Below are 20,932 nucleotides of genomic sequence, written 5' to 3'. Positions count from 1 at the left end.
AAACTCTCCCGCCCACCAGGCATGATGACAACAATAAAGCGGATTAGTACAAAAATAGATTCTCAGTTCCCTTTGAGTTCAGATTCAACAATATTGTAATATTTTAGTTTTATTCTAGCTCAACAGTTTAAAAACGTCATAGGTTTAGTTAGGTTTAGTCAGAACTGCCTCACTGAAAACTTGTTTAAACATTTTTCTAGTTCAGCTAAAGGTATAGTTTACAGCATATTTATTGAAAGTTCAGTAAAGAACCCTTTTGGCTGGGTTCCATGTGCATCATTGATGAGAACACATTTGTGCGGCTCTAATTGGGTACACCAGCCAATATAGATAAACTTGTCTCTGAGAAGTTTATCTATAAACTGGGAATCATGATCCTAAATCTACCAGCCTTGTCCTCATTCAATAACACCCAGAAAAAAAGCTTTGAGAAGCATAAAGCATTTTAGGAAAGCACCATAGCCTAATACTGGTGACCAAGATGAGCTCAAAGGTAGGAAAGAATTTGTCAGTATTGACCAAATAACTTAAAAATGATTGGGTTTCTCTCATTTGTCGGTAACTTTCTCAAACTGTCTTAAGGCAGGTGATGTTCTCATCTATCACCCAAACTTTTATTCTGCCGGTTTGCTTGTATCCTGAATTTCCTCGAAAAAATAAGAAAAAGAATGTCTGTGTCTGTCTGTACACGTCTGTCCTTGGTGGGCAGGATTTTGGAACGTGTGAAATATTGGAAAGGCGCAGAGGCTTCATTTGAATGATCCAACTTGGCTTTGAAGACACTTATAGGGCTCCATGCTCTAGATTGCCCTGCTGAGATTCAAACACAGAGAAGCAGCAGCAAGAGAGGGCCAGGAAGATTTTCACTCAAACCGTGATGGAGGAAAGAAATGCCACAGGCTATCAAAGAAATGACTATTAATGTTGTCTTTTTCTGAAGCCTATAGAATTTAAACTACTAAAATATAATTTTGATTTTTTCTTATCACTTTTTATAGTTTTCTGGCTTATATGTGAACTTGTCTTGTTTCCACAACCATGTTTTAACGTTCTCTTTACCAAAAACACTATTCTCTGTTCCACAGAACCTGTCATTTTGAACATGGGTCATGTCTTTTCTTCCTTATAAACTTTCCCTAGTTAATTCAGTTCATCTTAATGCGTTTCTTTTATAGAACTGAATTACGTCATGGTTTTTAATTAAACTGCCTCTTGGCGTAATACTTGATAGATCTGTGAATTAAGGGGCCAGAACTGGAGGAAATCTAGGAGGTTATCAAGTTTAAAACCTCATTTCACTCATGAGAAAACTGAAAACCAGAAAGCTGTAGTCCTCAAAGTTTATACATATTTCTAGCTTGACAGAGCTAGGAAAAGAATCAGGTCCATTGATCCTAGCCTGGGGCTCCTTCCACTATACCACTTACTCTCAACTCTTGCTCTGACAGCAACCTGCTGTCTGGCCTCAGGCAGTTCATGTGACTTCTCTTTGCCTTGGCTTTCTTGTTTAAAAAAAGGGGCTAATGGGGCTGGCCCGGTGGCACAGTGGTTAAGTTTGCACATTTTGCTTCGTAGGCCCAGGGTTCATCAGTTCGAATCCCAGGTGCTGACCTAAGCACTGCTTGTCAAGCCATGCTGTGGCAGGCACCCCACGTATAAAGTAGAGGAAGATGGGCACGGACGTTAGCTTGGGGCCAGTCTTCTTCAGCAAAAAGGAGAGGATTAGCTGGCCCCGTGGCCGAGTGGTTAAGTTCGCGCGCTCCGCTGCAGGCGGCCCAGTGTTTTGTTGGTTCGAATCCTGGGTGTGGACATGGCACTGCTCATCAAACCACGCTGAGGCAGCGTCCCACATGCCACAACTAGAAGGACCCACAACGAAGAATATACAACTATGTACTGGGGGGCTTTGGGGAGAAAAAGGAAAAATAAAATCTTTAAAAAAAAAAAAAAGAAGAGAGGATTGGTAGTGGATGTTAGGTCAGGGCTAATCTTCCTCAAAAAAAAACCCATGGGGCTAATATGAATTTCACTCCTTCCATCTCAGATATATTCTCTGGATCAGAGGAGGCATGTGGATTCACATTTACACAACTGGACCTAAAATAAAATCACTTTGGTATAATAAAATTCTGTCCAAAGTTAATATATTGTTCTATTGAAATAGCCATAGATCAGGCTTATGTGGAATTGATATTGGTTGACAATAATGATGTTGATAACGCGGCAAAGATGTCTGTGTATGTGTGATCCTGGGGTTAGCAAAGCAAGGAATAAAGTTTTAAAATTGAAATGTGAGGGCAAAGTAAAAAAAAAAAAAAAAAAACAGAATACAAACCTTGAACACCTCAAAATAACCCCCCAAAGACCTGAGGAAAATGTGAGTTAAGGAGATCCCTTTAAGGGGAAGTACAGGGACTTGTAAAACAATAGCCAATATGTGGGAGATTAAACATCTGCTACAGACATAAATTGAACCCCACTCGGAAACAGTCGTATCCCCTCTAGAAATAACATTGTTCATGAGAACATAACACACAGTACAACCATGGTAAAGAGAAGACACATTAACCCATTAATTTAAAGAGTTTCAACCTCATTTTTATTTATATTTAAGCTTTTAATGCTGGAATAATTAGTCATTACTAGTATTTAATGACTGGCTTGTTAATTGTGTATCCCAGGATGGAGCTGAGAGCAGTTAACACACTAACAAACTGGTCATTAACTATGTTAATGATCAAATTCTCTGGGATTATGACTGTTATAAGCTATAATTAACAGTTTATAACCATTTTTTTTTTGTATTTTTTTCTCTTTAGTGAGGAAAAAAAAAGAACTATTTTTGAACTTCAGACAGAAACCATGAATGCTGGCCTCTCCGGTATTTCTTCTATCAAGAAGAACAGCTTCTGAGGCAAGTCTTGCTTTCTTAATCATTGTTAGGGCTCCACAAAGCAAATGCTCTTCCAGTTGACTGGGTGAATAGGCTCTGTCTTCTCCTCATTAGAGCGTCATGTGTGGTTTACTCCTCGACAACACAACCTCCCAACTGCTGGAAAGGTTCCTATCAAGTCCTAGTCGATAAAAATGAAATAATTAAGGACGGTACTGCAAATTGCAAGCTTGGGCAGAATTTACCCCATGGAACCACTCCTGGGCCTCACGAAGGCTTGCAAAATTTGGGCTGTGTTAGCAAAGTTTGTCCTCTTCACACAGCACCGTTTCTTCCCCACATGAAGTATTTCCATATGCTCTCATTCACGCTCCCTTGTCTCAAAAGCCTTCTTTCCAGAGTGAAACTAATGACCTTTGGCACATGTGAATCACTGAAGCTTTTAAACTAGTGATAAAGTCTGAGTGGAAGGACTGGCTCCACCTTCTTGGCCTTGGAGACAAGCGCTCACCCTGCTGGGGATGAGGGCAGTGTAGGTGGGAGGGCGTGGGTTTCTTCTGGAGCATCATCCTCACAGGTTAGGACCCCACGGCACACTGAGAACCTTTCTATTAGCTTCTAGTGGTTCTACAACATAGTAATTTCTTTAGGCTCTTCAAATAGTTTTTATCCTTGGCCTACAGTGAAAGGAGGGGAAATGAAATATTTATTTTTAAAAAGTCATGGTCTTAGCTTTGAAAAATCTTTGTTGGAAAGCAAGTATTAGTTTTATGGTTTTAAGTTTTTCTAAAGAAAAAACCTTCTGGATAGAAAAACATTTCCAAGGTAGAAATCGGATTAGAAATTTCCTGCGAGCTGAAATGAAGATATAAAGTATATTATATAATTTATAAAATATGTAAAAATATCATATAAGGTAATACAACATAAAATATATATAACATTTAAAAATATATAATGAATGATATTCTTGGTTTGACATTCAGCACATATGCACGGACTGCCCTCTGCGTTGCAGGCACCGCTCTGAGACTGTGGTTACAGCAGGGATGCAGCACTGGCACCTCTCTCATGGTACAATGTGGGGGGAGCGAGTGATCAGCATCGACAAGCCGTGATGAATGAGGAGGCTCTGGGCTTCATGGGAGTGTCTGTGGGTGTGGGAGGTGGGGGCTAACCTAGACTGGGGACCAGAGAAAGACTCCTGGGGTGTGGGGGTTCAGCCAAGAGGTGAGCCAACGTTCTCTTTTATTAAACACTCTCGAACCTTGAAGGAAGGCAAGACCTCTATGGAGCATCCCTGTCAGCAGTACTTTTCCAGAAGAAAAAGATGGTGGGATGCTAGAAACAAGCTTAAAAGTGACTGCAGGCGTTGAAGGAGTGGTGGGGGTAGAAAAATGGAAGAAAAAGATGTATTTGAGTAAGAAAACTACTGTACACATATGGCCAGAAAATTAGGGCACAATTTTGAAATATTAGAAATTTAGATGGAAAGGTTTTCATACAATATACTTCCTACTAGAAGAGGGGTGGTTCTTGTTCCTAGCATCTTCTTAATGCCATCAGAGAAGAAAGATCTGATTAGCAGTGCTTTGGATCGTTCATGACCATGAGCTCATGGCAGGGTAATGGGGACCCTCTTAAACTTCATACATTGCTAGAAGTATAATGGTTGAAAGAAAATGGCCAAGCTCTTTCTTGTGAGTTATATATTCCTGGAAGCCTCTCCTTTCCTGGATTTCATTTTTTTAATTCAAAATTCTTTTAATAACTTCTGCACAAATTTTCACCAACACAGCTATGCCCCTATTCCTAGGGCATGCTTCATGGAGCTTTCTAGAGGACATTTTCCTTTAAAAAAAAATTATATGTGGTGTTTTGTGGCATGAAGGAGTGGTTTCTTAGTGTTTTTCCCTCATGTACTTGGATATCACATGCTCTGACACCTAATTATCTGACTTGTGAAAATGGCTTTTATTTACTAGGCAGTGGAACAGTCAAAGCTTCAACTATGGTACCCAATTAAGCAAATCTTTTGCTTTGGTAAGCTGAAAGGAATGGAAAATTTATTTTTCCCCTATTATAACTTCTTTTCATCAGTTTCTTGACAAGTAGTATCATTAATCTGATGATGTGTCTTTTTTTGATATTGAGATGATAGACTGAATTTTAGAAACTTTGAAGAAGGGTATGTAATTGGACTTTTTTACATTTCTCTAGTTTTATTCTTGTATATTCTGTATTTCATGACTTTGCTTTTTATTGCCTTCATTCTGAGTTAAATATACAGTCAGCTTTGTGTGGAATTAATAACCAAGACGCTGGGATAATATAAGCTGCTCCTAACAGTTGATCACAATTCATTTTAAATTAGTGAATTCATTTAAATGAATTAATTGGGTCATTATTTATATATAGTTGATTCCAAATTTTATTAGGAATAAAGTAATAATAAAGTTGGCCCTGATAATTTTGGCATCTTTATAACTTGGGACAAGAGATGGCCCATTTTCTCTCTCAGCATATTGCAGCCTCATAGTTTCTCTAATTACTACTGCATAGGAAAATCAACACGGTGTTGAGTTGTTGGCAAACAAAGGAGGGAAGTTGCACAGCCTAGCGACAATTATCTTTTTTCGTGTGGCAAAGAGGTATGTATTGTTAGAGTGAGGGTAATGCGAAAATATTAACCCAACCCAGGACAGGAGAGAAGCCCACACTCCTTTAAGAAAATTTGTGCTTTCCCTTGACCTGGCCTCCATCAGCCTCCCTGATCACTCCAACTTTTTACAGTTCCCTGTGGATCTGTACTCATAAGGCATTTACTATATTATTCTTTATTTAGCCTACATGGGTTGGTCTTAATTTTTATCCAAATAAACTATTTAAAAATAAACACCATTTTAAAATATTTTCTTGTATCTTTTTTTTTAAGTATGCCTCTTTTTTTTTTTTTTTTTTTTGGTGAGGAAGATTGGCCCTGAGCTAACATCTGTTGCCAATCTTCCTCTTTTTATTTTTTTTAATTTTTCTCCCCAAAGCTCCAGTACATAGTTGTATATCCTAGTTGTAGGTCATTCTAGTTTTTCTATCTGGGACACTGCCACAGCATGGCTTGATGAGCAGTGCGTAGGTCCATGCCCAGGAGCCAAACTGGAGAACCCTGGGCCGCCTAAGCAGAGTGTGTGAACTTAACCACTTGGCCACGGGGCCGGCCCCCTCTAGTATCTCTTATAGTCAGGCTCAGCTAAATGTAGGCAAAGAAATGGCCAAATAATTTAATACTCAACATGCGGTGGTGGTGGCACAGGCTCTTGAGGGCCCCAGCTGTGTCAGCTGTTGACCTTTTGGTTGCTAGATTGTGAGAATGTCCTGGAGGTGCTTGGGTTGGGTCTGGAGTAGCCAAGGACAGTTACTAGTTTCCAATCAGTTTGGAAGTATTTCAGTATCTTAGGTGGGCCTTTAACCCTAGATATGGGAAAGTATTGTTACTAGAACTGAAATGTCTCAGACTGTAGCAACCTGTGACTGAAATAATGTCTCCTTTTGACATCCCACTCATTATGGCACAATTTCCCACATTGCAAGATTGCAAAAGCCGACTTTTACCACGTTCTTCTCTTGAAATGTCTTTGGGCACATCGGGATGGGTGATGGCTTTGGTCCATAGATACCTCCGGGTTGTGGTTGCCTACTGCAGGCAGCCGTTGGCTTCTGATAACTGGACCATTCTTCTGTAGTCATTTCTACCAGTGGGCAAGCACCTTTCTTTAGAAAGCTGCTACTCCTTCTGTGCCTCTTTAGTTAAGGTTTAGGCCAAGCTTTGCCTGTAATTGCACACAGTAATGGCTGAGGACAGCTTCTAGTGCTTATAAGACTTTGCAAAAAGTTAAAGGAAACATAAAAAAACTAAAACCTGGAAAATGATAGCATTCTTCCGAAAGTCCATTGACTATGGACTTCCTCAGCGGAATCTCCGATGGGTCCCTTCTCCTTATCTCTGGCTTGTTTTGGGGACCGACCATATCTAATAGTAGCTTTTGAACAGGTTTCTTCTCAAAACCAAGAACTCAGTTCTCTAAAGTCCAGAGGGAAGAAAGTCTTTTTATTCTCCTCCAGAGCTGGCAGAGTTATTCTAACTCCTTCGCTAACCTTCTTCCCACCAACCATAAGACCATTTCTAACTTCTGTTTTCCTAAGTCAGGACCACTTAGTTCGGGATCACCCCACAAGTGAAATGCTAGAAATCCAATCCAGGTAGCCTTGAGCTCAGACCTGTCAGCTCCTTTTTAAGCCTTTCCTCCAGTTTGAAAGGAAGATAAGAACTGAATGTACCTTCTCCCTTATTGTCTCTCCCAATTTCCTATTAACAAATACTGAGCAAGATCAGCTGTGTACACATCTCAAGAGAGAACAATAACTTTTGGTAATAGGGAGTTTAGATCCTGATCTAGGGAGAGAACATCATAAGCAGATATTTTGATTTGCGTAACTCTGTAAAATTATGCCCATTTTACATAACCTAATAAACAGAGTGTGATGTCTGAGTCTGAAGTGCCTGTATTCAGATTCCTTCATGGCCCTTAATTCTCCAAAATCATAGGAAGAAAATAATCTTAGATGGGAATAACTAAGACCATGCATCAGAATGACCCCTCTTTAAAAAAACGGACTGTTCATATCAGTTAAAATGGCTATCTTTCCCAGCTTCTAAATCACCTCTCCAACAAAAATGAAACTTCTATTCTTTACTAGATATTTTGTGACAATGACAGGTTTGATTTATTATTAAAGAAAGCTAGAAATATAGAGAAAATTATTAATAGAATTTTCGTCTCCCTGAGTACCTTTAACATGAAACTGTGGTGATGAGACATAAATGGCCCTTCCAAGTGACAGTGTCAGAGTCATGGAGGCCGCATAACCATGATGTGGGTGGAGCAGCAGCTGTGAAAGAGTAATATCAGGGTGTGGGTGCCTAGGTAGCGTGTCAATTCTGTGCTGTTTTATTGTTCAAGACACATTTTACCACATTCATCGAGATAACACTTACAGATATTAACATGGCTTCCTATTCCTTAACTTCTTTAATTCCTTCCCCATCCCTTGAGCAGCAGGAGTAGCTTTCCGAAGGCATTGCCCTCGGCAATGATACGGTGGCATGATATGGCAGATACAGTGGGACTAAGAATCATTGGTCAGCTTTGACTTTGTAGAACCCACAACAGAAACAACATCTGGAAATCAAGACTTTCATTTGTAAGAAGCAGGATTTTTGAAATTTTAAAAATAAATGTATAGGTTTCATGTACATAAATTATGTGTCGGACTGGACCTGGGAGAGCTGACAAAGCCACAACCTGTGAGATTCCTTCTACAGAGAACCACATCCAGTCAGCTTCTTTTTCTCCGCTTTAGTCAAGAAGAAAACAATCTGAAAAAAAAAAAAAGGCACAATTCAAAATGACAGGCAAGGAATGAAAGAATCAGGCCAGTAGTGATGTATGAAATGTCCTACTTTTGATTTTCCATGTAAGAAACACTTAAAATTGATTTTCAATATTTCCATCAATATTCTTAGTCACTACTGTCTATTTCCTGTGACAGGATGGATGTCCCATTTCCTGCTAGTCCCCCTCCTCCTTTTTCACTCCCTCTTTTCCCATAGAGTTAATGCTGGCTGTCCATTAAACAGTCTAAAAAGTGGCCTATTTGCATATTAATCTAGCAACTACAGAAGATATCAGAACTCCCAAGGATGGCTGGGTTTAGCACTCAATGTAACATGGGCCTTTGAGTCTTAGACCGTGGTAAAATGTGAAGTGACATTTCATAGAAGGAGAAAGCTTCTGTTTTCACCTTAGTGTTTTAGAGATGGCCCTTAAGAGGAATTGTTGCTATGTCCCAGATATGTCCTGGAATCCTGTCAGATTAGAGACCCACCCACTGGAAACATTTCAAAAAGTCAGTCAGCCGCTCCCTGGGGCCTGCTTCGTGGCCGTCCCCCCTGTCTGGGCTGGCTAACTCAGTTGGATTCAGTGGGTAGGGCTAATTCAGTCATCCAGTTAGACCAGTGCCAAAGATTTAATTTTCTTGTTTTTTTTTTCCTTCAGAGAAAAATCATTTCCAACCCCTTATCAACTAATTAAAAAATACGTGCTATTGACCTAAGGAGAACAAACTAACACAGTGAAGACATAAGTGTACAAACTACCAGTTGCCCCTCCCCTATGGAATACAATGAGTATTTCAATATGTGTGGTGGGTCAGGGATGTCTTCTTCATATATAAGCGTTAGCTTCATTTTATGAGGATGGAGTTAGAAAAATTTGCAACAAGATTTGACTCCTTCAGCTGCTGCTGTGCAGTTGTCAACAGCTATGTCCATTGCAGTTCTGTGGTTCATGATCACTGAGTCTGATTGGGAATAGTCAATCAGATTTCTCACTGGACAATGTCAGCCTACCACATTCTCCTCTGGGTGGCACCGGTTGGGTCATCTGCTTCAGCAGGACTGCAGTCTGTGGCGTGAGCCTTCTCTGACTTCATTGGCAGAAGGTTTTTTCCTGTCCAGCAGGCCTTTCTACACTTCTGGAGTATGACCTTGACTCTGCATCAACTTCTAGAGTCAACCCTGCTGAAATGCTCCGCTGACAGCCTTTAGATCTTGAGAAGTGCCACAATCTACAAATTAATGCCACCTCCTTCTTTAGTGAATGTAATATGGGATTTGCCATGTTTTGGAAATTTCTTCTGTGTCTTGAATTATTTGGTTCTAAACCTAGAGGAGGCATAAGTCCAAACAATTAGCCAATTTCCTCCCATCACTTACTATGAAACTCTCATGCTGGGAAATACTTAATAAGTACTGATCTACACTGGCAAGGAAGACTTTGCCAACTCAAGTGTGTGTCCTCACGTTACGTTCCTCTTTGTAGACTACCACCTTTGTATTTGACCTGGACTTGGACCTGGACTTACTGTTGGAAAGCATTGTGGCTAAGACCTGTGTCTCAGGGAGTGAGTTCATTTCTCTGGAAGCCAAGGCTATTTTTGTGAGCTCTTCACCAGTCTGTTGGCTTTATATACCGGAAAACAAAGATCAAATACAACTCTGTTCTGAGTCATAAAACTTGAGGACACAACCACGTTACTTAGTGATATTTGCAATCCACCATTAAGAGAATCAGTCGAAGGAGTGCTAATGCCTTGTCCTGGGCAAGGGTGAGTCAGACCCGTGGGTCAAAGGTAAATACAGCAGCCTTGGAATCAGGAAGTCTGGGTTTGCTGAATCTTTCACAAATTTCTTTGTGCCTCACTTTTGTAACCTAACTGACGCATATAGTAATGAAAGAATCAGACAAGATGATGGATTCTTCAGATCTCTTCCTTAAAATTGTTCAAAGTACTCTGTAAACATGAGGTATGGCTATATTTGCTTCTTGCCTTGTTAAGAGGCCCACTGCCAATGTCTGTCCGATCTCATTGGCCTTTACCTTCAGCAAGTGCTCTTCTACAAGAGCAGCGACTTCACGTGCTCCATTGCCCTGTGGATCTTTTGAGGAGAAGGCACATATGGATGCTAGAAACATGAGCCCACCTTTTTCCTTCTCCCAGATTTTCATTAAAGGGAAGAAGAGTTTCAAAAAAAGCCTTTCCCAGTTGCCCCTTCCTTCTGGAATACAATGAGTATTTCAGTGTGTAATGGATCAGATGAATCTTCTTCATATATAAGCATTAGCCTATACAGAAACCCTTTACACATGGCTCTTAGATTGTCTGACTAATTTAATAACTTATTTGATGTTTAGTAACCTGATTTTGTCTGCTTAAATACTGTTGTGGAGGGATGGCAATAAAGTATGAAAATGTACAAAGTTGAAGTGTGGAGGTAAAAAGAAAACGAGAAAGCAGGAGGCCCTCACTTGCAGCATCTCTTTGCCAAGCTTCTAGAACTCCTTGGAAAGCCAATCACATCTCCAGGGAATACAGAATTTGGTAGGATTTTAATGCTTCTAGGGACTTAAAAAAAAATCTCAGTCAGCTCTGCAGTGGGACCCATCTCTAGAGCTTGTGCTGTCCGGTCGGACAGCTACTAACCACGTGTGGCTATTTAAATTAAAATGGATTAAAATTAGATAGAAATAAAAATTCATCTCCTTAGTTGCACTAGCAACATTTCATGTGCTCGATACACACACACAGTTAGTGGCTACAGAATTCATCAGAAAGATTTATTGGACAGCATTGTCCTAGAAAATTTGAGAGTCAGAGCCTTCACTCAGATAAGAAGTGCACATTAGATAAGTGCCCTATACTTTTTCTAGAAATATTTTCTTTTGCTTGGGGTTGGAGTAAGCAACTGCTGCTCAGATTATAAGAACATGGCAAGGAAATGTTTTCTCATCAAATTGATAAGAAAAGTAGGAAAGGGAAGGATGTTGATATTAATGGAATGCGTCCTATGTGTGTTGGACATTGTGCTAGGCATATTAAAACTAACCTCACACACAAAATCACCTCACTTATGGCACAGTGGACCTATGATAAGTTTTATAATTATTGCCACTTTTATCGACAGAGAGAAGGCCTGGGTCCTATAGTTGATAAGTGGAGGAGGAGTAATTCAGATTCAGCTCTGTCTGACACCAAAGCTAGTGCACTAACCACCATTTTACACATACACACACACACACACAGTTATTATGTCTTAAAATAAATATTACTCTCATTAGTACTTCCAAGCTTGAAGCATAAAGTATTAGATTTGCTTTTACATGACTTGTATGGACTGGATTAAAAAGATCTATCAAAGCAGGAATTGAACAAAATTTGCCATGATTAAAACTCCCTTTTCCATTTGGAAAATCCTCCCTTCAGAACAAGATGAAAAACGTCCAGGGTAAAATGCATGTAGATTAACACCATCTTCAAAGAGAATTGAGCAAGAAAGATGCAAAAGGGAAAACAGCATAAAGAAATTCAACCATTTGCTCTAATTTCCTGGTAGTGAGGAGCTTCCCTGTACTTGTCACGTGTGGCTTGAGAAATTCGGTTCTGAAATAGACCAGCTGAGACACACGGGGAAGAAAGGCCAGCACATCTCAGATGTGTGTACAGAATCACTTAGTTTCAAATGATGAAATGGCTGAGATGCAAAGAAGAGAAGCATGTAGCTAGTCAAGACTTTTCTTATGAACAAAGTAATGAAAGATCCTTTCACCATAAGATGTCAGGCCATAGCTCACCAAGAAAGACTTATTTCTTCAGTAGCAGAGTTTTTACAGAGTCTGGATGAAGCCAGTTTGATTGTTCAGAAGCTCTGTCTGAGAGGTAATAGAGTATAGTGGTTAATGATCTTGCTTCTGGAGCCAGACAGTCTTGGATTTGAATCTTGACTCCACTATATACTAGTTGTGTGGGTGTGGATAAGTGATCAACTTCTTTAAGCTTTGGTCCTTCCCCTCCAAGGATGGAGACTCTACTGTTCCCACCTCACAAAGTGGTGGTAGAAACCAAGTAAGATGCTACATTTGGCTCTCTGGCTTCATAAAACATTCAGGGTTAACCAATATTATTATTATTATTAACAAACATCTTTCATTGAGGCTGAACTGCCTCATTTAGAGCCCATTAATCTTATTTGTGCCTCAGAATTCATAAATAACAAACCTACTCTACTATATGGCAACCGGTCCAATGTATCAATTAGATCTAGGTCTCTCAACCATTCCTCATATGACAAGATTTTCTAATGTGATTCTATTTGGGGTAGTACTTATACTCATTTTTTTGTACATTAATGATTAAAGTTCATTTAAAAAAATGTGACTCTAAAAATGGAATCTAGCATTTCAGATACAGTGTGACTATGTCAGAATACAATGGGACCGTCATTTTCTGGAATTTAGATTTGACACCTTTGCTAATGACAAGGTTACTTTAGTTGCTCTAAATGTCAGCCGTAAAAGGACTTCCCCATTAGGGAAGATGGAGTAGACAAGCTTTTCTCTATTCCTCCCACTAAGGTTGATTAAAAATCCTGGACATTATATATTCAAGAAACATTAAAACAATTTCTGAAAGGTGGAGAGAAGGTAGACCAACGAGGGAACTTGAGACTCAAAGAATGACAAAGTGATGAGTGCCCTGGGCTTTCTTTTTGGGATTTAACGTACAGTTGGCCCTCCAGATCCACTGATTCCAATGCAGAACTGGTGGATCTGGAGGGCTGACTAAGGGACTTCAGCATCTGCAGATTTTGGTATCCACAGGGGGTACTGGAACCAATCCCCTGCAGATATTGAGAGACAATCATATCTCAGAATGGGTTCTGGAGAAGTTGACAACCCAGAAATGCCAAAGGGTGCAGACCGAAAAGAGCCCTAATAAAACCTACTCTCTTTAGCTAAAGGATCAGGATGACAATGAAAGGCCCTTCCCCTATATCCTTAGTCTGCTTGGGGTACTGTAACAAAATACTACAGGCTGGATACTTAAACAGAAGAAATTTATTTCTCACAGTTCTCAAGGCTGGAAGTCTGAGATCAGCATGCCAGCATGTTGGCTTCTGGCAAGAACTCCCTTCTTGGCTTTCAGAGAGCCACCTTCTCTCTGTTTCCTTATGTGGAGGTGAGAGGGAAAATAAGCTCTCTGGGGTATTTTCATAAAAGGACACTTATTCCAACAGACCAGGCACCCCTGCCCTTGACCTAATTACGTTTCAAAGGCCTCATTTCCAAATGCCATCACATTGGTGGTTAGGGTTTCAACATATGGATTTTTGGAGGATACAAAAATTCAACACATAACATCCATCTTGCTGGGATGAGATGGTGTCAGGGGAGGCCTGGTGGAAAGTCAAAACTTTCACCATGCCCTAGCAACAATAAGGCCACCTCCACTTCCACCCTGTGGTGTCACCAGAGACAGTATGGGGACCAGTAATAAAGCACATTTACCCCTCCCAGCCAAGCAGGTATCATACATTGAAGGTAAATGATAAAAGTTCAGTTATGTGCTGCACAATGATGTTTCAGTCAATGATGGACCGCATATATGACAGTGTTCCCAAAAGATTAGTACCCTATAGCCTAGGTATATGATAGGCTATGCCTTCTAGGTTTGCATAGGTACACTTTATGATGTTTACACAGCAACAAAATCGCCTAACATTTTACAGAACGTATCCTTGTAGTTAAGTGACACGTGTGTACATCAATTGAAGGGCATTGACAGAGTAGATTAAGAAAACATCACCCAACTCTATGCTGTCTACAGAACCTCATTTGAATATAGGATACAGGCACATTGAATGTAAAAGGACAGAAGAATATATATTATGTAAGCATTAATCAAAATAAACCAGGAATACCTGTATAAGTATTTGATAAAGTAGGTGATCTACTGAGAAGATATAGCAATGTTTTCTAAACATGTTTCCACCACAGTTATAAAATAGGTAAAAAACTGAAAGAAATAAGCAAATCCACAATTATAGTAGTTGTGCTTCAACTCTTCTCTATCAACAATTGATATAACACAATTAGGTAGGAAATCAGCAAAGATATGGAAGAACTCCACAGTATCATCAACCAACATGATCTAATTAACACTTATAAAGCACTCCACCCAACAAGAACAGATAAACATTCTTTTCAAGGGCCCACAGGCCATAGAGCAAGATAGACCATCTCCTGGACTATAAAACAAATGTCAACAAATTTAAAAGAATTAAAATCATACAGTGTGTTCTCTAACCACATTGGAATAAAACTAGAAATCAAAAACAGAAGAGTATCAGAAAAATTTCCACACACTTGGGAACTAACCACATTTCTCAATAAGCCATGGGCCAAGTAAGAAGTTTCAAGGGAAATAAAAAGTATATTGAACTGAATGAAAATGAGAACTTATCAAAATTTGTGGAACACAACTAAAGCAGTGCTGGGAGGAAAATTTTTAGTCTTAAATGTCTACATTAGAGAGGAGGAAAATAATCTCAATATTTTAAGTGCCAGCTTTGAGAACCTAGAATAAGGAGAGAAAAATTAATAAATTCATGTAAGAAGAAGGAAGGAAATTAGGATGAGGAGAAATCAATGAAATTAAAAACAGAAAAACTATAGAGAAGAATCAATGAAACAAAGAGCTGACTCTTTGAAAAGATCAATAAAACTGACACATCTGTAACAAGACTGACAAAGAAAAAAACAGAATACATAAATTTCGTATATCAGGAATGAAACAGAGGACATAATTACAGACCCTGAAGACTTCAAAAGGATAATAAGATTGTTATGACCGCCTCTACATATATTTGACAACTTAGATAAAATCTATCAATTCTTAAAAAACACAAACTACTTTGACTCCCCCAAATGAAGTGGATATTTCGAATAGCCCTAAAACTATTAAGGGAATTGAATTTGTAGTTAACCACCTACTCCAAAAGAAATCCCTAGGCCTATGTAGCTTCAGCAGAGAATTTAATCAAACACTCAATGAAGAATTAACAAGAATTTTATACAGTCTCTTCCAGAAAATAGAAGAGGGAATACTTTACTCATTTTATGAGGTCGGGATTACCCTGATTAAAAAAATAGCACAAAAAAGAAAACTATATGACAAGAAAAGAGAACATCTCTCATGAATGGAAACACAAAAACCCTCAATAAAATTCTGTCAGGCTGAGTCCAGTGGTTTGATTAGGTGGGATATTTATTTCAGATATGCCAGACTCTTTCCTTCACCAATTCAGAGCCTCAGTGTCCTCATACTTCCCATACTCGCTCCTTGAAAATCCATCCCTCAGCAAAGGGTGACACCAGTCACGTACTTTGGTGGCTACATTTAGTCTCTTTTGTTTAAGGTTCCCAGCTCAATTGCCATTTCAGCAGTCTCTCTAATTCCAGAAGAAATGACTTAACTCCCTTGACAAAGGGAACTCAGGCATAAGTGAAGCAAGAGGGAGCTGACTTTTGAGCAAGAATCCCTCCTCCCGTGAGACTCTGGAGTTGGCCATTCTAAGTGGCTGAACCTACTTGAAGAGCCAGCAATGTGGAGTCTTCATATTGGCATCCAGAAGCTTTTGGGGGTCATGCATGATTTGTCTCTTCAATGGCTGAGTCTGTGGTACTTACAAGTACTTTTCATTCCTGTTTGAGATCTATCCTGATTATTCTATTTAGTCAGCTCCACAGCCAAGCTTATACTTCAAAACTGACTTTTGTTGCTAGTCCATGGTGGCCTTTAGAAGGCCACATTTAAAGATAGAGACTGGAGGAAGCTCCTCCACTCCTTTACTCTGCCTCAACCCTTTTGCAGGCAACATCATTCTATAAACACTTCCGACTAGGTCAGTGGCATCTCCTAGATTTTAAAAATCAGACAAATTGAATAGCCTCACTCTTTGAAGAGACAACAGTCACTCCAGTGTGATGTCTTTTCTTCCAAGTCTGTGCTGTTACCTCAGGCTGCCAAGAGACCTCTTACTGTGAAAAGAAAGTGATGGCTGCTGAGCACCTCACTGTCAGCCCTGAAGCACATGCCTGCTCAGTTTCCCCAAGAATCAAACCCAGCACCTTGTCACCAGCCTCTAGTGCATCTCATGGTCAGTGGAAAGCTGCTTTCATTGTCTGTTCCTCTGAGAAGAGACAGTCCTCAGGCAGTGGCTTCTGATCTTCACTAAGTCTGATGTGAAAACTAACAAGGTTGTGGTGAACTTCTTTCTTATTAGGAGAGTCAAATCATTGTTTCTTCCAAATTCCTACGCTAAAAAGAAAAAGAAAAGCAAAACTATAAAATAAGCACAATAAAACAGTACAAAATGTGTAGATAAACCAAATTCAAGAAGCGAATGGGAGATTTGTGCTTAATTTGCATAAGTCTCAGGGCTTTTGAGGTAAACTGAAGAAGAATTAGGATGGGCTCCAGGCTTTGAAGAGGGAGGATGTGCTGCTCTGGGGAGGATCCTTGCACCCCCTCCAGGAAAACAGGAGAAGGGGACCTCTCCGAGGTGCTGATGAGGCAGCTGGCACTGTGAAGGTGAGACCACTGATGGAGCTTCCTCTGACCCCTGAATGCACCCTTCTCAAGGCAGAACAAAGGAAAGGCATCATGCCTCAGGTTTGAAAATATCTAGGTTTGGATTTCAAAGTATTAGTTAAGGTTTTAATTTTATTTTTATTTTCAATTTTCTTAATATGGACAATTCTTCCACCAAGAGCTCTTAGGTTCCAGGAGCATGAGACAGAAGACGTCTTTAAAAGGTTGTTTATCTGTTCCTTTTAGTTAGAACAGGGCAGCAGAGTGTGAGGGGAGGAGGGGGTGACAGGGCACGTGTAATTCTGATTATGGGATTGAAGGACAGGGTCCGCCCACACCATTTCCCTCTATAGGTGCCATAACAGGCAGATCCGAGCAGGCTGTCTGGGGCTCAGAAAGAAATTCTCCTTTGTGGAGTCTCACAAGAGTGGCTTGCTGGAAACTGTCTCCCTTCATCTAAGTGTTGACTGCTGTGTCAGGCAATAACCAGGAGCTTGGCTGATCACTCCCCGCTGTCAAACCCCGACTGGGGGTCTTTCCTTCTGTCATCTGGCTTTGCAGCCTCCTCCTCATCCAGAGAACCCCAAGGTACTCTGGGTTCCTTGCTTTGACAGGTGGTTTATATTTGATGTCACAGATAATTTTATTTTGGGATCTGATCTCAGCCTAACATTTTAGTTAACATCTTGCTGTATCATCATTTTGGTGGTTTATAGAGATGACCTTTATTTCAGAGATGCATACACATACTTACATATGATAAATAGATTCTGTCCAATAACACAAGTAATTTCACACATACTGACTCTACACATATTACTCCATTCTCAGAAATGTTATTTCTACCACACCCTTGACCCAGAGGTGGCATCCTTAAAATGTGTCATGGCTGAAAAAGTGGAAATCTGCACAACTTGAGAACTTTTCCAAAAAGCCCTCTAAACTACAGCAACAAAATTGATTCGAACTAATTCATTTTTTGGTATACTCCTTTGCGGTTTGTGCAGTGCTTATGTACAACTACTCTCCCTGAAGAATCGGTGTAGGAGGCAGGATGTGTTTACTCATAATTAATAATAAGGAAATTGAGTTTCAGATAAATTAAATAGCTAGTCTAAGGTCACATAGTTGGAAATTGCCTGTTGTACCCAGCTTCTGATTCCACAGGCCAGCTTCTCACTCAACTATGTCTCCTCTACCTTCTGATAGGTATGTACTGTCAAAACAATTGAAATTAGTTTGGAGGCCATGAGAGAAAGACCAGGAAAGGAACCATGTGGGCCCCTATCATCACCTTCATTGAATAGCTGCTTATAAGTCTATGTCTTCTTCAGTCTTCCCTGGAAAAAAGGAAAAAAAGGACAGTATCTTATTCTTCTCATGCTTGATGCACAGTAGGCACTCAAATATTTCAATGAAAAAGTGACTGTATGAGTTACAAATTAGACTTCATAGAAGAGATGATGGCAGAGTGGAGAGACTAGAGTCACTATTAGGCCAATAAGAAATCTGCGTTGGCCCCACCTGTTATCTCTTGATCACAAATTTATTTGTTCTCTGCCAGTAACATCAAGCTCAGTACAGCACTGGCAGATCTCCTAAGGGAAAAACTGTTAGAAACACACTCCTGTGAGTTTTGTAACACATTTGCCCCCAGAAAACTCAAAAATTGAACTTTATGTGACTTGCAGATCCTGGGAGAACTAACATGTATGATAGGTGGATCTTAAAAGGTCTTCAAACGTTATGCTAAGTGAAATAAGTCAGACAAAAAGACAAATATTGCATGACCTCACTTACATGCGGAGTCTAAAAAAGCGAACTCATAGAAACAGTAGAATGGTGGTTACCAGGAGCTGGGGGTGGGAGAAATGGTCAAAGGGTATAAACTTTTGGTTGTAAGTTGAATAAGTTCTGGGAATCCAATATACGGCATGGCGCCTTTAGCTAACAATACTGTAATGTATACTTGGAATTTCCTAAGACAGTAAATCTTAAATGTTTTCACTACACACTCCGACAAAAAAATGCGTGAGGTGATAGATGTGTTAACTAACCTTTAAGTGATAATCATTTCATAGTATGTATGTATATCAAATCATCACGCTGTATACCTTAAACTTGCACAATGTTATTTTTAAATTATATCTCAATAAAGCTGGAAAAAATAAAGCCCTTTACAAATTATAACACCCATGGAATAAGCATTGGGAATGAATCCAGCGTTGTGGATTCTATCCCAGTTTTTTTTTTACGTTAAAAGATTTTAAAAATTAAATTAATATATGAATACATATGCATTGTAAAAACAAAACTTCAAGCTACAGACAGGCATATGTAATAAAAAAATTAAAATCATCTGTTTTTTAAATGACTATGTAATATTCCATCATATGGATGAAACATGACATAACATTGAGCTTGCCACCATTTTTTCCATGTGACAAACAACGCAGTAATGGACATTCTCACACAATATGTATTTCTGTAATGTATAAGTATTTTGGTAGGATAAGTTTCTAGAAGCAGAATTTTAGGACCAAATGATAAGTTCATAAGTAATTTTCATAAATAATATTAAATTGCCTCCTAACGAGCCGTATCCATTTATAATACCACTCGTTTCTCATACTCCTGAGAACACTGGATTTTGCCCGTCTTCAAAATTTCTGTCATTGTAGCCCAGTCTTTCACAGCAATTTTTCCTAAGCCCTTAAGCAGTGTTTTTGTTTTATCATGTCAGCAGAATCTACAAAATGGGTTCATAAATCCTGCTTCAGGAGAGTTGTGAAGCTAAAAGAAGGAATGAACGTGGAGTGTGATTGTTGCATATTCTGATGGGAAACACAGACTAGAATCATACTCACAAACGTGGCCTAAAATGCTGTTTTCAACCACTTAGAGATGACATTCTTCCTCATCCAAGGCTGTTCATGGGAAATAGATTATAAAGTATTAGAAGCATGAAGACCTCACACACCCCCATCTCCTCCCCTATGTACGCAATCATTAACACAGTGTTAGGGAGCAGACACTAAGGTGGGACGGCAACTCCCATCTCAGTTTCCTAAGGTGGCTCAGTTCTATGAATGAGCCCCATTTTCCCTGGGGAGTTTGCAGAGCACTGGTACTCTGAAAGTTCTCAATAGGACCACGTAGTCCTCGTCAAGAAATGCTAGAGTAGGCTAAAGATACTGATGTTAAATGCACGTTTCTGCTGCTTCTCTGAAAACGGTGGCATTATGTGACCATAGCCTTGAGCGGGGCATCATAGCGTGCTCTGAAATTTATCTAGAAGGCTTCTGTGCCACTAAGTATCCTGACATGCTGCCTCCTCACAGAGAAGGGAGCAGGATAATGACTGGTGAAGTGCATTTGTCATCTGCGTGTGCCGATATTTTAGGGTTTCATGGAGGGAATTTTCTAGCTGTGACCTTTGGTGTGACAGACGATTCTGCAGCTCTAGCCCATTCTCTGACTCAGTGGGACCAGGAAGGCCCTCTGTTATTGCTTGTTGACGAGGCTAAGCACAAGACACTCTCTTTTTGTGTTACCCGATCCAAGTTATTTATGGAGCTTCAGTTTTGTGACCAATTCTGTGCTAGATGTGGGAGTCAATGGAAAAATTAATAAACAATCCCAGACCCAGACTATTTTACACAAAACAATTGGCAAACACTTGAATGTTTTCCTGGAATGGCTGGCACAGATTATAGTTGTTTTTAATCTCCCTTCTCTGGCATTCCTGTTGTTACCTCTCTAGTTTAATTTTCTTAATTTTGTGGACTCCATTCATAGTTTCCTTTTACTTTAAAATATATATATGCTGCCATGATATGAGTCTTTATGTAGCTTCTGTCCAAAACCTTTCAAAGGCTACCCAGTTGCCCATAGTTCAAAGTCCAAATTCTTCTTCTTTTTCTTTTTTTGTGAGGAAGTTGGCCCTGAGCTGACATCAGTGCCAATCTTCCTCTATTTTATGTGGGATGCCGT

This window comes from Equus asinus, chromosome 7 (assembly GCF_041296235.1).
Source record: "Equus asinus isolate D_3611 breed Donkey chromosome 7, EquAss-T2T_v2, whole genome shotgun sequence".
Taxonomy (NCBI): domain Eukaryota; kingdom Metazoa; phylum Chordata; class Mammalia; order Perissodactyla; family Equidae; genus Equus; species Equus asinus.
Note: the sequence above shows the minus strand (reverse complement) of the source record.